The following is a 19170-nucleotide window of genomic DNA, read 5'->3' on the forward strand; positions in this document are numbered from 1 at the left end:
ACCTAGAGATGGATCTTGCCAAAGATGACGCTGCCGCCGATGTGGATGATGGCAACGGTGAAACCGGTTTCTCTCTCGAGGGAAAGAAAAACATTTAAAAAAGAGATCTGGTTGAAGCCGTGATATTGTCGGTCGGTCTCCGACGGTCGGTCGGTGTTCTTTTCCTCTTCATAATGTTGTTGAATGACGGCATATAGACTGATGGTGGCGAGGCGAGGTAGACAACCTCCTTCTCAGTAATGCTGCACAAGATTCAAGATGAAAACAGATGTTCTCAATTGATGCAATCTTGGTTTTGTGGCTGTGTGTATGTGCGATCCACTACTGCCTCTTCCGGGTTGGTAGAATGAATCTACCTGTTTGTTATTGCTCGATTTCCGCAAGTGGCATATGCTCTCGGTTCTTGTTCGACGTAATAAATGACGATGGTAGAGGTTATGTTTTGATGTCGGATGTCGACCGTGTTTGTCCTTGATTTGGAAATATGGCACACATGTGGATGTAAATCTCATGTTATTTTTGAACCTTTACATGTTTTGAAGAGCTCTCGCTGAGTGGTTGTTTTGAGTCAAAACATACAATCCTCGCCCCATGTTCTGCCTTCGATAGTTGATACCCATCGTCCCAGCATCCGAGCGAGCAACAATTATTGAGGTCAATGTATGCCCCTGCCAACTATGTAGATCTCGGAGGTTGGCACTTGAAGACATTGCCCGAGTTGGTAATCTGTTGAGTAGCTTTTTGCTGCTCGCTACTCTTCTATCCGAACAATCTCAATGCTTACCAGCCAACAACAGCGGAGCACTGGTTAAGTAGTGCCCTACACGATGTTGTTCGTCGTCTCTTGAGACTTGGCTCGGCTCTGACGGTTGGCTCACGCCAACTTGGCGAAGGTCTACAAACAAACCGTCTAGCCTAGCGCTCGAGTGTGAACAAGCGAACGTCGGTCGGTTGCAAGAAAAAAACACTACAAATATGAAATAAAATAAAAAAGAGAACCCTCTCCAGTGCTATGCTTCTAACTGCTCTGCTATTATAGATCCAAGCTGGTTTTGTGTTTCAATAACTTTCCGTTTCCATGACCTTTGCGCAAATTTAGCAGCGAACCATCCAGTGGCAGTAGCGATTGGACGGGGACGGATCCGGTTAATTGTAATAACATAAATCCAGCTTTCGTCGCAGAGATTTGAGATTCGGATGTTTTTGGAATGGATTTGCTGAGTTGGTTAGTAAACCATCAAGTTAGGATGGGGAATAAACTGAACGTGACAAAAGTGGATTACTTAGAAGGATTAGATGTGGACCATGCTCGAGGAGGATTTGCAAGCACTTGGAGTTTTCGAGCGACGTGTGCTACGAACGATCTTCGGAACAATATGTGCTCGCTGCATTCTACGGTGAACCCAGCATACAAAAGGTGGCCAAAGCTGGGCAGGACATGTCATGTTCTAAGTGGGTAGGGCATGTTGCAAGAATGCCGAAAACAATCCTTAAAAGTACATTCGTTACTGATCTGGTTAGTACAACGCGCGGGCACGATGGGTGGAATAGGTAGAACTCGCCCGTGATGGAGGATTGAAGAGCGGCATCCGCTCTTGATTATGGGTGCGATATTTAGTGATTCTGCCAATAAAACGACCGCAGTAACTCGGTTTTAAAATGCAATCGAATCATTTCAACGCGCCCCCATTCTTTTCGCCGCCAATATTATCAATCCGATTGACGTCCGGAAATACCGACCGAACTTCGTATGTAATCAATTGAAAATCTAAAAACCCAACAAAGCAATAAATGAGCACAAAGATAAGATATAATTGCCACCCTCCTGCAAATTCAAAGTTTATCTTCCAGCCACTCCAATCCTCCAAGCACAAGGCACATAAAGAGCGTTCGTACGGCTGAACCTCTCGGGAGATAAACCAGCTTTTGTTTATGTTGATAAGTCAGCCGCAGACACGTATCTGTGTATCTGGCCGTAGAGCTACTACTCACACAAACCGCTCACAAGAATACAACCTATCGATGTACCCGCCACCACCAGAGGCCTAGAGGCACAGAAGACAGGCAATTAGGAAATTCACGGCATGATTGGCGTTCGTCTCGTTGGTCGTTGGAGGTTTCTTAGCTGCTGCCAGCCAGCAAGTTCACAGCCACCCCGTGATTTGATTTCGAAATCTGCATCTGTTTGTTACCTAGGCTACGGAGGTATAATAATACAATGCATTTCAATTCACAATAGCAAGACGCCGGGTGATGAAGCTGCCAAGAGCAGCATACCTACCAAAGAAAATGCACTCGAACCGCGAATGATATTGCTAGACGTTGCTATAGCTTCTAGCCCTAGCGGATCCTAGCTAGCAACACGCCGCTTTGGCCCTGAGTCTATGGTTTGAAGTTGGTTTGGTAAAACGAACAACTCGTGAGAAAGAAGCTGCTGCACAGAGTAAACAATTTGAATGAACACTGAACAGCTTTGAAGGATAAAGATTCGTGAAGAAGTTATCACTTTACGAGGTAAGATAAATTTGTGAATGGTTCTGTATAATTAAAACGTTAAAAAAAAAAAAAACAATTGTGTGGTGGTTATTGGTGTACCGTCATAAGGTCTACATATTACGAAATACTAAAATTCAACTAAAATAGTTCAATATGTGTTAATTTCACTGATTAATCTTAAGTATTGAAGTATTTATCTAACTTCACACATTTTCTAGTCAACAATCCAGAGATCCGGGCCCTGTAGCATAATCGGGCTAATAATATTAGCTACAAGTTACAAGTTACAAGTACTAATATTACACCGTGTCCAATAAGTTCTCATACAAAATCAAATTGAATTCATTTCACATCTGTAATTAGGATTATCAAAGTAAATATATTTATTGAAAGGCAAACTAGCACTGGTCAAATGCAGCATATGTTTTGAAATTAACTGTCCTTTATCCTTTTCTGCTGATCGCTTATGTGGCGTAAGTCCATTTCAGCTGGCACGCACGCCATTTCTTTAGTATTTCGTCACATTTTAACGAGTAATGGTTTAAAGTTGAAACAAAATAGGTTCCTGTCCTCACCATTGCTAGTACAAACTATGGCCAAAAGAGAAAAAATATGAGACTCTGTATTGGTGGAGTACGAAGCCATTTTATTTTGTGCAAAATAAAACGTAAATCAAACAAAAATGTCCATTTACCTGTTTTAATGAGATTTGTTGTGTTAAAGAAGCATGGCTGCATCATATCTTGTTGATTCACAACATTCTCACTTCTAAAACGTACTTGTATCTCTATTGTGGTAAACTTTGTCAAAAATTTACGTTTTATGATGTTTTTCTTTAACCTTCCAGGACTCGCGCCATCAAGCAACCGAAACTGCACCGCGCGCACGGTGTATACAACGGGCGAGGTTTTTTGGTGGTGTTGTACTTTTTACAACAGCGCGCGCGCTGAAGGGTTAATATAACGAACATTTTCAAGGAAATCCCCTCAAGTGAAGCTTACTAGCAAATTTCTTACCATATCATCACCAAAATTGTAATGTTTCAGCTTTAGTATATCCATTTGGTACAATACTTGGGATATAAACTCAAAATTTAACCTTATGGACTCTATTTAGCTTCCGTAGAATGATCAACTTTTCGAACGTTTTTTTTTGCGTGCCGGAGCAAACGGATTTCAGAAAACGGAAGTATACTGCTAGGCTTATAAAAACAAATATAAAGTATTGTTATTCTAAACCGTATGCTTTATTTAACCAGTATTATGTGGCCCTTCAATACATGCATTCATTTTGGAAATATGAAACACGGATGTGAAATACAATTATATTTTCTAAATTTGTATTTTGTATGAGAACTTATTGGACACGGTGTACAAGTGCTAATAATTTGTGTTGCATAAAGGCTCGATTTTCCACTAATATTATTAGCACTTGTAATATTAGTGACCATGAAAATACAAGTTGTTTTGGTTCATTTATCTGTCAAAATTCATGCGACAGTTCACTATTTATATTTGAAATGGTAGTTGTTGTTTGTTGATTTTCTGCATTTTTTGAGTAACATCCGGAAGAAAAATTAAAAAAAAGCCTGATGTTCGTTAAAGAATAATTTCATATATTCCGAAGTTTTGCACTCTCTAAATAAAAATGTAAAGGGTATTTGTATGTCACGGATGGGCTTAGGAACAGGCCAATGGATCTACACCGTTCTTTTAGTGTTTCATTCGTGCAGGGCTCCGACGTGTTCGTACGAAAAAAATAATTGGAAAAATAGACCGGGAACGCAGCGAAAACGAGAAAGTTTGAAATTCCATTTTGAGGGGCATTTTTCTACGGAGCTGCATATCAAAAAACTTAGTAGGCAGGCAGAATGACGTTTGCCGGGACAGCTAGTACATAAAGAAAAGCAGGTGCTGTTCGGATCATTTTCGGCCGCTCTAAAGAAATATGTATTTTTTTTTAAGTATGGCATTGCAATTTATTACCAAAATAAGAAAACATGGAACAACATTAGTTAGTATGCTGAACCAAGTACCTAGATTTTTAGTGAAATTTCAGAAAGTTTTAATAACACGGGTTGAACAACAATGGATAAAGACGTTTTAGAAACAGGTATTATGCCTAGTATTATGCTAAAATCCAAAGTGACCTGGGATGTGAAAATTAGGTTTTACCTACTTTTGTATATCTTATTTCGATTTGGAATAATGCATATTGTAGCTCTTAATTAGCTTAATGATGCACAAAAAAAAAGAATTGATTTAAATTTATTTCGCATCTGCAACTTCATGTATGCTTAAAGTCGCGACTTTAATTCGATAATGCATAACTTTACCCAGAATCACCAATCCAACATGGGTATTACAGACACTTTGGAGGACTTGAGAAACTCAACAGAAATGAATTTTTTTTTTGTATACAAAATGACGTGCACAATCAATCAACTCTCAATGAGTTTCGCACACTAAACCGATAGATACATATTGCTAAAATTAATCGTCGAAAACTGGAATTAAGGTTGAAATGTTAGATAAATAACATCTTTTGAGTTCATAAATAACATCATGAACTCAATTAGACTTCTTCAAGAATTTAAATTGACTTTTATTATTTTACAAGACGTTTGAGACTTGTAATAAAAAGTACAAGTCATAGCTAATATGTTATACTTGTAGTTTGTTTATGCAACAGACACTTGTAATTTCTACTAATAATATTAGTCCAGCCGACTTGTAATATATGACTTGTAACTTGTACTAGTAGGATTTTTATGTAACAGGAAATCACAAACTACAAGCTACAAGACTAATAGTATTAGTAAAATGTTCATTATGCTACAGGCCCCCGGTTTTCATGAAATTACCAGCTAGCGTTATCAATAGATAACAGTAAATTCTTAGTAATAGTAGGAACTCCTTCCGTATGTGTATCATACCTTGACCTAATAAGCTTGTCGTCTATGACAATTTTACCCATAACTCGTGAAACTGTAGGGAAGTGGAACCATCTCGGCAGGGCTCCTGTTCTGCTAAAGCCTGCGCACTCGTTACACTTTCAACCGCCTGCCGCTCAAAAACGGTGTCACTTGGAAAAAAGTGTTGTTAGAAGCAATTGAAGCTTATCTATTGTAGTTTGTAGGAAAAAAATAAAATTTGCTGTTTTTATGTTCTTAGATGAACTATTGATCTGAATACGTGAACAGTGCCAGTTTTTTCTGCACACATTGAGCAAAAATCAATCATTGTCAGATTCAAGATTTGTGTAGGAATCAGTGAAGAGAATTGTCAGACAAAAGAGGCACAAAACAAGCAACAAAGAAGGTGCAACGATTAGTCATTATCCCTACTGGTGACAGATAATGACATGATCTCGAAATTTTTTGTTGCAGACAAAACGGAAGCTGAATTTGTTGCGTACTTTTCAACTCGTGAATAATCAATCATTACTAACCCAAAATCGAAACTGTTTGATGATAGAGCTTCACCAGAGTTGCAGTGTTTACCGACTCGAAGATACCGTTCGAAAATCGCAATGCAAGGCTTAAAAATCTCTAAACTCGTGGTGTACGATGTTAATCCCATTATTTTCAAGTTGGGACAAACTTATGTCGCATGGGTTGTTTTGTCGCAACAAATACAGGTTGCGACATTGTCATTATTGTTGCGCGATGGTTGAATTTTGATTCACTGGTAGGAATATATAATTACCAAACCCACCAATTACGCAGTATAGAATAGTTGTTGGTATTATGATTGTTGATTAAGGGAGGTAAAATATTCCATGAGCGTTTTAAAATTTCCAATATAGCTATGGCAAGCCTTTGAAGGGTTTTATGGAAAATCAAAGACTTGCATAGATATTTAAGGTCAAAAAAGTTTTTTTCGCATAAACTTTAGTTCGGCAAATACGCATACGGGAAGGATACTATATGAATAGTATTGGAATACAAGAAACCATTGATTTGATGCAGAACAAAATAAATAATCGTGGCTCGAAAGCTGTATGGACTATTGCTGACGAAATTCATTGGATGTGTTTTGATGGCGTGAAATATCTAACGATTTTTTTTAATAAAACTGAATCAACTCAGAAGTTTTTAATTTGTGATCATAGAATCACATCTATAGTTTCATAATCTATATGGTTTTCAGTATTTTATCCATGAAAACTATCTTATTTTAGGCTTATTATGAGGAGTTACCCTTATGACTGTTAATTTCTGACTACTGTGAGGGAAAACTGCTAATAATTTCAAAAATAATCCAGGATTCGATATGAATTAAGTTGGGTCACTTGAATTGGGGAATTGTAGATCCAAAAAACGATTCCAGAAAATATTTTTTCATAAAAATTACTTTGAGTAAAATTATGCTTTGAATATAACGTGAATTGACAATAAGGCTATAAGTTTATTATGGTCTTGTGAATCATATTTGTCAAGAGTTCACTGTCGTAACTTGTTTTGAGCATATCTTTGATGAATATTATTTTGTTTCTTGTGGATATATCAGCCCGTAAGCTGTGAAATTTGCGAATGTTGACGATCATTGATTTGTGCAGAATGAATTGGCATGAATTTCACAATCAGGTCAAAATTTTATCTTGAAGAAATAAAAACTGATTTTTTCATATTTTTCCTACAAAATACAATAAATAAGCTTCATTTGCTTCTTACAACATTTTTTTCTAGGTCAAACCGTTTTTGATCTGCAGCCGGTTGAAAGTGTACCGATTCTAAAGTGCGCAGGCTTTATAACTCAGCCAATTTTGAACCAACTGACAACGCCAACCTATTTGGAACGCGATGAGCTACGAATAGTATCTAGTCGTGTACAAAATTTCAAGTCAATTGGTTTGGAATTGACTGAGTTATAGCGAAACGTGCCTAAATGCCGGCCACTGCCCAAGTGGCTCGCTACCCTAGCACCAAAAATGTTATTTTGATCCTATCACACGTACTAGGCAATGCTTGTGTCACCAATTGGTAGTTAGCTAATGTAAATGTCCAAGAACTTACTTATTGACGTTGAAAAGATTTGATGCGATGCAACGTTGGTCTGCGATACAAAAGTTGGTTTATTAGTGAATACAACGTTGGCCTATTGCTTTTCGATCGCTTGAACCACTTATTCTCTTGTTTTTTTTTTCAATATTACTGCTGAAGCACTAGGAAAATTTCCAATTGTTGCACGGCTAAAAACTCGCCTATTGTTGCACACTCCATGTTATTCTTATGAGGCGTGCAACAATCGGCGAATTTTTGATCGTGCAGCAATTGGAAAATTACCCTATTACTATTTGTTCACTAAACTTACTTTAAGATTACATTCTCGGAGCAAAACTTTCACCAAACTATGAGTAAATCACTTAAGGTAAATGACCAAAAATCTGAAGAACCAAACCAATGTTTGACCAAGCGATCAACCTTTTAGCGCAAACAAACGACAGATCTTCAAATTTTTGCTCTTCAAATTATGAATTATGACTGCGTCATATCTTCACCTTAAACTTAAGTCCTTTTTTAATTTAGTAATGAAAGCAACGCAACTAAATTAATATGTTATTTTTATACAGTCACCGCACACAAAATATTTTTTTCCAGTTTATCTTTTTGATTCATTCGCAAGCAATGTTGTTGGCGTCACTTTACCAATGCGCTATCAACCGAATCTTATAGAGTCAAGATTTGGGTGCATAGTGAAGAAAAAAGTCCTCAATATTCGGTTCACATTTAATTTGTAAAGCAGTCGTTATTCGTTGAAAACAAATATACCTCTTATAACGTAATTTACAGCTCTATTGTTAACTTTAACACTACGTTAGCGATTACAATATTGTCAGCTACAGTAACACTTTCTGCAGCGCCTAAATCTATTCTATTCTGATTCTACTATATCGAACTGGTTGCCTATGTGCTGCTTTCACTTTCTACTCTGTCCATGGTAGGAGAATGAGCATGCTGATTGTAATGTTGGCTGGCTAGGCTATTGTTCCTTTTCCAGTCCGATTGAGGTTCCATTATGAGTTGCCGTTCACCGATATCCAATTATCCGGGTCCATTAGAGCTAGCCCAGAAGAGGGCCAGTGCCAGCCACTCTTTGGAGGAAGAGCAGCTGACGAAAAGTTGCAAGTGCCGGGGCTGTAATCGAACCCATGACCAGTCTTGCGAATAATCGCGACCATCGCGAGACAATCACTTGAACCGCTTTCTGGAGTCACCCTTCCCAAGGTGATACGAACCAGCTAGCATGTCACGCCTGGAATGACAAACATGTTGTAGTTTCCACCCTTCGCAGCTTTGCAGCGATAGCGTTTGCTGAGTATGCTTCAGGCGGGTTGCGAGAGAATCAATCTCTCTGAGCAACGATGCATAACGGGCGAAGTGAAAGCGTTTGCCGTAGCCAGGGCGAACTGCGTGGTGCGTTCAATGTGTGCGTTTAAACTGAGCTATGCAAAACGAATAGGATTTATGACGTAGTACCGTGCTTGTGTCAATACACATGCATAGTTTTACATGCTGTTGCGCGTGCATCTGCTTGAGGCGACGGAGAGAGTCATGACACTCACATGAGCCCAATGTTCTAAATTTCACCAGGTTAGGCCAATCGGGCAAAGTGGTGTTTGTGATATGATAATTTTGAAGTAGTAGTCGTGTCATGTCAACTTCGGCAAGCCGAAATCGCACGAAGTTGCCGAAGGTGACGTCACGTTCCAGAAGCTGCAAACAAATTTTCTGGCGAACGTGACTTCGCGATCAGCTGATCGGTTTGTTTACATATTTTTATCGACAAATACAGGCAAACATATATTGCTATGTGCGTTCAAGATGCAAACGGTGCCCAAATGCGCTTCAAACGCGGTAACACATGTTACCAAAGGCAACGTAGCAACCATAGCCAATATCACCGCCAACCTAGGATTCAAAAGCTCCCACTGACATCGGGTTACTTGTTAGAAAATCTTACCGCATTTGGTGCTCCCGCATTTCATATTTGCATTTTGAATGCACACAGCAATACGTTCACCCGGACCTGTGAATAATTGACATCGACATGAGCCGACATGATTGTAGCAAAACATGGGTGACCGGGTGACTTTGATGGGAATCTGTCTTTTCTGGTGTTAGCGACTGTAGAGAGAGCGAATCAGAAACCACAGAGACAGGGTGATACAAGTTTGGTGTTTATCAGCTTTTTTGTGACTTGTACGCTGATGCTTCGCGACACTGCCCATGACTATCCACTTATGAAGTGAACGTGTGATCACTGCGCCGCGGGCTGCAACATAGAAGTAAATTGCGGAAGTATTTTTTAAGTTCTGTAGATGAAGTTCTAGACGTAAATTTTGGAAGTGCATTTTGAATAATGAGAAGTTTAAACTTTTTCTATCCAGCTACCGGATATTTGTAAATTTTCTGATTAAATTTGTTAGACAATCAACAATCTCTAATAAACACATTTTAATACAATTTATGGTCCTTTGCCTGATTTTTTCGGAAAATATCATATCAAACAAATTGGGTAGAAATAGAAAAAAAAAACATAAAAAATATTCACACTCTTTTAAAAATCATGTCAAGTTGTAATTTTTGGGTTTCCATGATTTTTTTTTGTTTTCTGTTGTTTTTTTTTTCTTTTGAGAAATTTCTTGCTGAATCTAACTTAAAAAAACGTCTTTTACCGTAAGTTTATCTAAAAATATTCCTCCCAAAACTCCATGAAATGTAGGTACGGGATCTACAAGCGAAACTAGTGTTCTAAGAATCATTAGTCTATACGCCACAGACCAATGCCTCTTCTAACGAGTAAATGGAGTTTTGTGTTGAACTCTATAGATGGTACAGATTTTCCAAGAGCTCCATGGAATGCGAGCCTTTGTATCTACGAGCATTACCAGTGCTTGTTCATGTCTGCGAAGGTCTGATATTGTCCTCGGAGAAATATAGAAGTCCGCAAGGATCTACAAAGGTCTTTTAAGATAATTCATGGTCTTTTAGTTGTTTCGTGTATGGCGTGCTATCATTATTTGAGGTGTTTTAAAAATTAAAACACATTTTTTTAACACAACAGTTTCAACAGCATGAAATTACAAGGTCATTGCATACTATTAGACGTTCATCTGTGTATGAAGATATCTGTTCCAATTTACAAAAAAGATTCCAATTCGTAAAAACGTGCTTCGATAAGAGATCCAGGACCAGATGTAGATTCTACTATGATTGATCTATCCAGAGACGACCAGAGATATTTAATGGCCAATATGATGTTTTTATATTGGAATATCTCAATCATTGCCGACAATTTGATTGGAATTGCAGGTTATACTGGTTCAAGTAGTCTACTTTCAACTACCGAACCTAAATCTCAAACTGAATAAAGTCAACTTTAGATTCTTGGCCACCTGAATCCCTTTAGTGGAATGGGGGCACCCAGACAACCAGTAATCGTAGAAGATGTTATATAAGATGATAAAGTTGAGGCCATATGCGTGCATGCCTTCATTTAGGCGCATGTAGAATGTACGTATATCGCCTCCACTTTAACATCTTATTCAACAACTTATACGATCACTGTGGTTGACTGGGCAGTTGAGATTTTAGGTAATTATTGACTGTACTTCTTGAGTATTCTCTGAATAATTGCATGAAGAAATATTTCTGCAGAAATTTATGGGGAATTTGTAGCCGAATTAGAAAAGATAGTATGGTTATAGACGACTAAATAATAGAATCCTTGACAAAAGTGAGAATTCAATTATATAAAAAAAATCATTAAAACGATATTCCAGAACAATGTCAGAAGATTTCCTGGAGGACCAGTGGATCAGGATAGTCTGATCTCTTAGAAGATATTCTTTTCCAGAACTACAAGAGAAATTTTTAGCAAAATGTCTAACAGAATTCATAGAGTAACCTTTTCTGGACAAATTTTCTAGAATAATCTATATTGAAACATAAGGAAAAATTCAGAAGAAAAATTACCTCTCATAGATAACTAAAATGAATTTGTCAAAAAAAAAAAATAATAGGATTTGTTGGCTATTTTTTTTTCATAGAAGTTCTTACATCCCAAAAAGAACTCTTTCAAGGGAAATGTTCATAAACAACCCTAAGAAAATATTTTATCTACTCGATTTTCTTAAAACCCTTGACTCTACAAATTTCTCCGAAATTTTGCTTTTTACCAGAACTACTTCCAAAATAGATACATGAGAGCTGATTTTTTTAAGAAAAAATATGTTTTTCAACCATTTTTCAATCAAAATATATGATTTTCACTTGTTTTCACAGCTGTAATCATCATTTTATATTAGGATCTATTCGTAACAAATAAATTTATTCCGATTTGAATCGCAACAGGCTGACTATGGCCCACTATGGCCAAAACACCTGACTGGCCAAAACTGATGCAATATTGTACATATTCTCTTCAAATTTCGCCTTATGGAGAAAGTAAACCTTTTGGAAGTGCGTTAAACGAAAAAGTAGAAATTTATCCAGGAATCGAATAACTCGATTTTTTTTTAAAAGAAATATGAATCTCGGCATATTAATAGGAGGGTTCGCTATTTCCAACATTTCGTGAAAACTTTCGTTTGACATTTTATTTGATGCTCAATCGCGTCAACGCATTACAGAGCCGACAGTAATGTAAAGTTGCGTTATCGATAAAAAAATCACTAAAATGAAAAGCTATTTTATAGTTTTATACAATTGTAGATACTTCCGATGGTAATATTATTTTATTTTAAACTCAATCGCATCGAAGTTTTGCGAAACTGACTTTTCTGTAATGTTTTATACAAAATTATAACATTTTACTATTGCTAGACCAAAACAGTCTGGGAACAGGATACGAAAGAATCTTAACTTACCTCTTATTTCATTTTATCGCTGCTAAAATCCAACTTCGCCTTCTCGTGTCACTTGAGATGGTTTGTTCTGCAACAGGCAAACGGGCAATTCCCAACAAAGAGCTGTGGACTTTCCACCATCACCACCAGATCACCATGCTGGTGGCATGGCCAGACGAACAGATATCTTCGCTTATTCCGTTTTCGTTCTCTCTTCTTCTCGCCGGATGGGCATCAAATTGCACTAACACCGGCACCACCACCAGCACCACTATTATACTTCAGTGTAACTCCACAGCACCACAACCAGCTGACAGCAGACGTTTTGCGAAACTTTATTTCTGAGGAACAACCACCTACATGCTCGATGTGAGCTCACTGGAGGATAGTTTTAATTCAAACACTACGGATCCATTCATAAACTTCATTAGATCGGTTAATAAACTGTCTTCCTAAAGCCCCTCGTCAGCTGTAATCCAAGAAATCCAACTGTCGGTTGTTTACCCTCACTGATAAACGTCACACTCAACGTAAACAATAGTGTTGGCCACGGCGAGATATCCAACTACCTAATCGACGATCTGAGCAAGCTTTTCTACGTACGAACGAGGAACCGTTATCTCGCGCAGAGGAGCAGAATGATGATGGTTCCGACCGATTCTGAACCCAATTGAATATCCAAACAGCCTTCGGGCGCCCATCATATTTCATCAACATCCAATCCACCACACACATGACCCTACCGATGATGATGGAGAGTACATCGCTGCGCACAATGGTCCTGGAACTGTATCTAGCTGGACAAAAGTGTTTATATGATGTGTACGGAAACGTTTGTTTTTTTTTTGCCATACTAGTAAAATTAGGATGATCCAAATGGTCTTGAAGATCGCAATATCAACTTTTAAGTTTTTTTTTTTCTATGGATAGCAATGAAATCTCAATAAAGTTAGAGCTCTCGGAACGTGTACAATGAGGATGTTGTGCTAATCCCAAGCCTTATCTGTTGGTTCTCTGTGCAATTCCGCTAGCTCTGGTCAATCACGGAGTAGCAACTATGAAGTGAACGGTCACCAATGCTCATGCTTACTCCATAGCGAGCAATGAAGTATTCTACAAAGTACTTTTAGAGCACTCAATATTCAACATTTTTCGAGGATAGTGAAAAATTTTGATTACCATTTGATACGATTCGTTTATCTATCAAGGGTTATCACAAAAAAAACATATGAGTATTGCCACAGAGCTAACTAAAATTCGGACATAGAATCATAGAATGAATGCACCAAAATGTTTTTTTTATTCACGAAATGTTAAGCCCTGGGCTAGTTCACGACGAGACTTACGGATTTAGATTCCTTCTGAAAGAAGAATCCACGACAATCGCAGGTTGTTTTACATTGGTATTTTTTTCATCATCATGGTCGTTTTTCATCATCCGTGAGGCACATTTTCAAAAAAAATCAGATCACTTCACTTTACTGAACTGGACTTAAACATAAACATAACATTATCAATAATAAAGTTAAATGCGCTCTGCTGCCCAAAATGGGTAACAAATTCCGATCACAAGGTGGCGAGGTTTCATAGATTGTTTTGGATTCTTCAGTCTATCCTGGAATTGTCTATTGTTTAGTAGTTCGTCTTTTTTTGCTGCCAGTCTTTAATGTTACTTACATAGCTAGTTTTGACTAAGAATTCTAATCTTAATTGGAATTCAATGAAGACCACCACTAAAGATTGTTGAAAACAATAAATGTTTTCCCAATGAAGAACCCCGTTTAACTAGGTAATATACAAAAAAATCTTGCCAGAAACCAATAAAAATCCAAAAAGTACCATATTTTACTGATAATTCGGAATTTACTCCCGCAGGAAGAATATTATGAAAGGATTTTAGCTAAATATTACGAGGTTCTTGTCAATAATCTCTAAACAATTGCTGGGAGTCATTAGGTCAGAATGTCTGGTAGAATTTAATATGAATGTTCAATCAAGAAACTGTTTTAAATAGCAGGACAACCAAAGATCTCGCTAGAAATCTATCGATAAAAAAGTCATTAAATAAATGAAATTATTTAGAGTATCTTAAATCAAATTTATCAAAGTTTTTGCCAAGAAAACACAAAGATATGGTTATTTGTGTGATTATTAGGCCGCATGATAGCAATTAGAACAACAGTAAGCCGATTTGATACTACAAAATCCAAGGATAAGATATATCATCGGTTCGAACATTAATCAAATTTATGTTTTTTTTTTTCAACACAAAGAAACATTTCAATTGTTGCATAAACGTTAGATGTAAGAATTTGGACTATAATTTCAAGATTTTGGCTAAAGATTTAGTTTTTCCGGATTTTTAAAAAAGCTCCATGATTTTCCAGAACATCGTAGTGGCAAACACCTCTTCGAACTAAGCCAACGAATAATCATTTATTGAAAATATATGTTGGAAGAAAAACTACAGTCATATATACAGTCTGGCCAATAGAAAATTCTATGAACTGGTAACTGGATGATTCACTGCCAACACTAGGAAGAGTTTAAGCTTTCTATTGACTTTGTGTTTTCAGAACATAAATTTACTATCTTCACGGATACGACACTCCCCTCGTATTCAAGCTCTGTCAAAATATCAAGTTCAATTGGCTTCTTTAGCGGTGTTGAGATAATTCCATATTCTGAATCTGCATGCAAAATTGAGCCGAAATCCAAATTTTCATGAATTGTGGTGCTCGGGAACCTATTTAAAAATCAGTTTGAAGTTTGTATGTGAGCGATTTGTCGAATCACCCCTCGTCGCATTTTGTACTGGGCGGAGCTGTGAAGCAGTTGGTCAGTTGTCAAAAGGTGATTTCGAAACATCTATATGAAATTGATTTTAGGTACCAAAATAAAGTTCAAAAAATCTAAAAAAAATCATAGTGGTTCAGAAAAAGTTGCTCTTTCGAATAAAATCAATACATTTTTCTTAATTTTAAAACCCAATTGGCTCCAATAGTTCTATCCGCCAGACTGTAGGTTCGTGAGTGCAAACTCTTAAAGGGTGATAGAGGACCATAAATGGTGAAAAAAAATTGTTTTACGCATATGGTCAAATCTCAACCGTTACGTAGTTATTGAACTTTCCATGTTTTGAATATTATTGCCTTAATTGGCTATAACTTTAAAATGGTCAAACTTATCGCAGTTTTTTTACCCTTATTCGAAAGATTATTGAATTTTCTAGCAAATGGCATTTTTGAATCGATTGGTTTAGTTAAATAACTAAGTTTTCTAGGGCAAATAACTCAAAAGTAGTGTGTTTTAGTTTGTTTTTGTCAATTATTTTTGAAAAATGCGTAATAAATTAAAATTGTTTCTTTTGCAAAGTTGTGGCCCCTGTTTAACTCTACAATTCGTTCTTTGACATCAAACTTCTAGCTCTTATCGTTTTCTTGCAATTTTGATTTAAACATCGTATTTCATACCATAAATTTGAAACTGTCGGGGCCCGTGGCGCAGTGGTCCACACGTTCGCTTCATAAGCGGATGGTCATGGGTTCGAACCCAGCCCCGGCACTTGCAATTTTTCGTCAGTTGCTCTTCCCCCCGAGAGCAGCTGGCACCTGACCCTCTTCGGAGCATATAGCTATAACGGACCCGGAATTTGGACATCGGCGAACCGAAACTCATAATGGACGACCCCCAATTGGACTGGAAAAGGAACAGTAGCCAGCCACCAACATCATCGTGCTCATCATTCTACCGTGGACAGGGTAGAAAAGTTGAAGCAGCACACGGCACCAGTTCGATATAGTTGAATTAGAATAGAATAAATGTAGGCGCTGTACAAAAAGTGTAAGTGCAGCGTCCAATTGGAATCGCTCACGTAGTGCCCAAGTGGGCAAAAGAGCTGTAAATTAGGTTAAGTGATTGAGAATAAAAAAAAATGAAACTGTTAAGGTAAGCACTTTTTTGCGCACTGTGCCGCACATTTGGATCACCCTAATTTTATAACGTTTAGAATCAAAGGTACAAGTTGCAAAATGATGATTTCAGCCAACTGAAATGTTCAACTTTTCACAACGTAATTACAATAAATATTTTAATAAAGAAACAGAGCCAAAACTAATATTAACCATATAAACATTTTTGTCCAGCTAGATACGACTCTGGGACCATTGTCCCTTGGTGTTCAGGGGAATTTCTTTTCCGTCTTCGTCGGTTCTCTTTTCAAACAGAAAAAAAACACTCAAAACGCTCCGCCGCCGCGCTGCCAACTCGGACGGAGGAAAAAGCAAGAAGAAAATTCCTTCCTCTCGCCAGTGGTGCGAAGTGTCAGTATCAACCGACATTTAAAGCTGAACTTGAGAATGGTAACCACTCATTTTTCCATTTACTATCGGAATATCAATTGAATAGCCTCTGATCATTCAATTGACATCAGCTCCAGCCTCAATCAAGGCACACATCATTCAATTGAGCCCCAGCTAGGAAGCATAAATGTGTGGTGTTGTAGGTTCAAAGCTTTTACCATCGTTGATGACGTCAAACCCGACATCAACCTATCATTCACCTATTTTTATTTTGGCCACCAAACCCAACTTGGACCCAATAGTTGATCGATGTTGGTCCAACAGTGGCCCAACATTCGATAAAAATTGACCCGACTTTGACCCGACATTCGACATTTTTTCCGTCTGGCGGAATTTTGCGGGGTTTTTCGTGTTTCGAGTTCAGCTACTCATTCGAGTGACAATTTATTCAATTGACAAGGATTCGCTTCTCATTTGATAGGTGCTCTGATTGAATGAAATCGTTTTGAACATAACTAGAAGGAAAAATGACTGAACAGATTGGTTGGTTAGTATTCAAATGAATGAATTGAATTTTTGCAACACTGCCTCTCGCATCCACGGCAACAGACGCAGCCGCGGCGGCAAGCACAGACACGCAGATCAAGGTGTTTTTGAACCCACGACGAGTCGGTTCGTCGGATCACAAAAAGAAAGAACAAAATGAAACAGGAACACTTTACCCTTCGCACTTTTTTCCAAAACAATTTCCGTAACCTGTCACCGAAAGTTGTCCGCGGCAAAACTAAAAAGTTTCCTGATTTCCACTGAGTTGAATAACCGTAAAACACTAGTTCCGTGCACTACATATTGCAAAATCCGGTAATAATCTAGAAGGTAAACAGTACGCACGTTGTATTGTTCAAATTGCCACACAGGAGCAAGCTGATGCTGATGCACAAGAGAATCAAAATTCGAAATTCCGGTGTGAAAGAACCCAAGAAACCGTACGCGCGCCGCGACGACGCGAATCAAACAACGAGGACGACGACGCTGGAACAACCGCACGTAACCGAGACACAAACACAACTGAAGTGCGCTTTTGGTTTGGCTGGCTGGCTGAAGGCGTCGGTTGCAGGTGAGAGAGCGGCGTCGAATAAAAGGGAGAGAATGTTCGCTCTTGGTAGCACGCTGAAATATCGCTACGCGGAAATGATGAGGTATTTCTGTAGTCGAAGTAAAAGTTTTTATTAAATAAAATTATTTTATTGACAAGCAACGGGTTGCTCTGTGATTAAGGTATTGCTATTTTCTATGGCCTAGTTATTATTATGCTCATAGACTGGTAAAGGGGGGGGGGTAGTTTGATAAATATTAAATGTATTAAATACCTTTTTGATGAATACAAATTTACAATACAAATACAAATTTTGATGAAAAATTACCCAAACAATTAGACAAAATCGTCATCGTCAAACTCATAGGATTTTTCTCGGAAAATCTAATTTCACTTTAAAATAATTTCCTGAATAATTTATTTGGGTCCCCCACAAAATATTGAATCCCGACAATGAGTTTTGATCGTGATCCGAGATTCAGTATCCCTGATAAAAAAGATCATAGAGATACAACAGAATGTATTGTTACAATACGCTGAAATGAATGGTAGTTTCCATTAATTCAATTGTTTAAAACGATAGAGTAACAACAGACATGTATTGTAAATGTCACTTTTACAATAGAAAATGGGGGTTGTTATGTATCTTTACCATAAAAAAAAATCCAAATTTTCTGGAGCAAATTGAGTCAACTACCATACAATTTATAGTGTTTTTATTATTAAAATCTCTAGTGCCATAGATTTTATTGTTCACGTATTGTAGTTTCAGTAGAGCTTCAGCAGGAAAATAAGTACACAATATAATTTGTTGTTGAGCAGTCAAATTTATCATTATTTAATGGTAGTTTATGGTGATTCTATTGGAAATTTTTATCAGGGTATCCACTTATCCGCGATATACAACCGGTTCAGATTTTGACGTTTCTTGGGGGAACGTCAAAACAGTTTCATTCTCCTTCTCACCCCTTCATCCACCGTTTGTTGGCGCCAACCGATTGCGATCCCCACGAAACGTCAAAATTCGAATCGGTTATTTGTGCCCGCCGCCGCCATTACCGCTCGCGGATAAGTGGACAGAAGTAGCGGCTTCAAGAGGATGCGAGTTTCAACAAAATATCGGATCAATTCGTGGGGTAAAACGGTAGGGGAGGAAGGGGTAACCCCGTCACCTTAAACATTCGGAGTTTTTAAAATAAATGTAAGACGTAAATTGATATTTTCAGTACACAGAATATTTGATTCACTAGTTTTTTATAAGACTTGTGCATTAGAATTGTCAAATTATGTTTATTCTGACGAACAATGTACATAACACAACCATATTAAATATTGACACAGAGAACAGACATCCAAGTCCAGTTCTGAAACTGTGTAAGGAATTTAACGGTCATTTGAAATCGGCAACACAAGTGGCAATAGCGT

General features: G+C 37.7%; 1 protein-coding gene across 4 annotated transcripts in view; it reads right to left on the reverse strand.

Annotated features, from left to right (window-relative positions):
* LOC109622866 (phospholipid-transporting ATPase VD) overlaps positions 1–17724 on the reverse strand; it is a 252076-nt gene extending 234352 nt beyond the window's left edge. For 2 of the 4 annotated variants that reach the window (XM_062851416.1, XM_062851413.1), the window contains exon 1: positions 17372–17724. The gene's annotated coding sequence lies outside the window, so the exon portion shown is untranslated. The remainder of the gene's footprint in view (positions 1–17371) is intronic. The other 2 variants (XM_062851414.1, XM_062851417.1) reach the window with 2 other exon arrangements.
* Positions 17725–19170: the final 1446 nt, after the last annotated feature.

Source organism: Aedes albopictus, chromosome 2 (assembly GCF_035046485.1).
Source record: "Aedes albopictus strain Foshan chromosome 2, AalbF5, whole genome shotgun sequence".
Classification (NCBI taxonomy): Eukaryota; Metazoa; Arthropoda; class Insecta; order Diptera; family Culicidae; genus Aedes; species Aedes albopictus.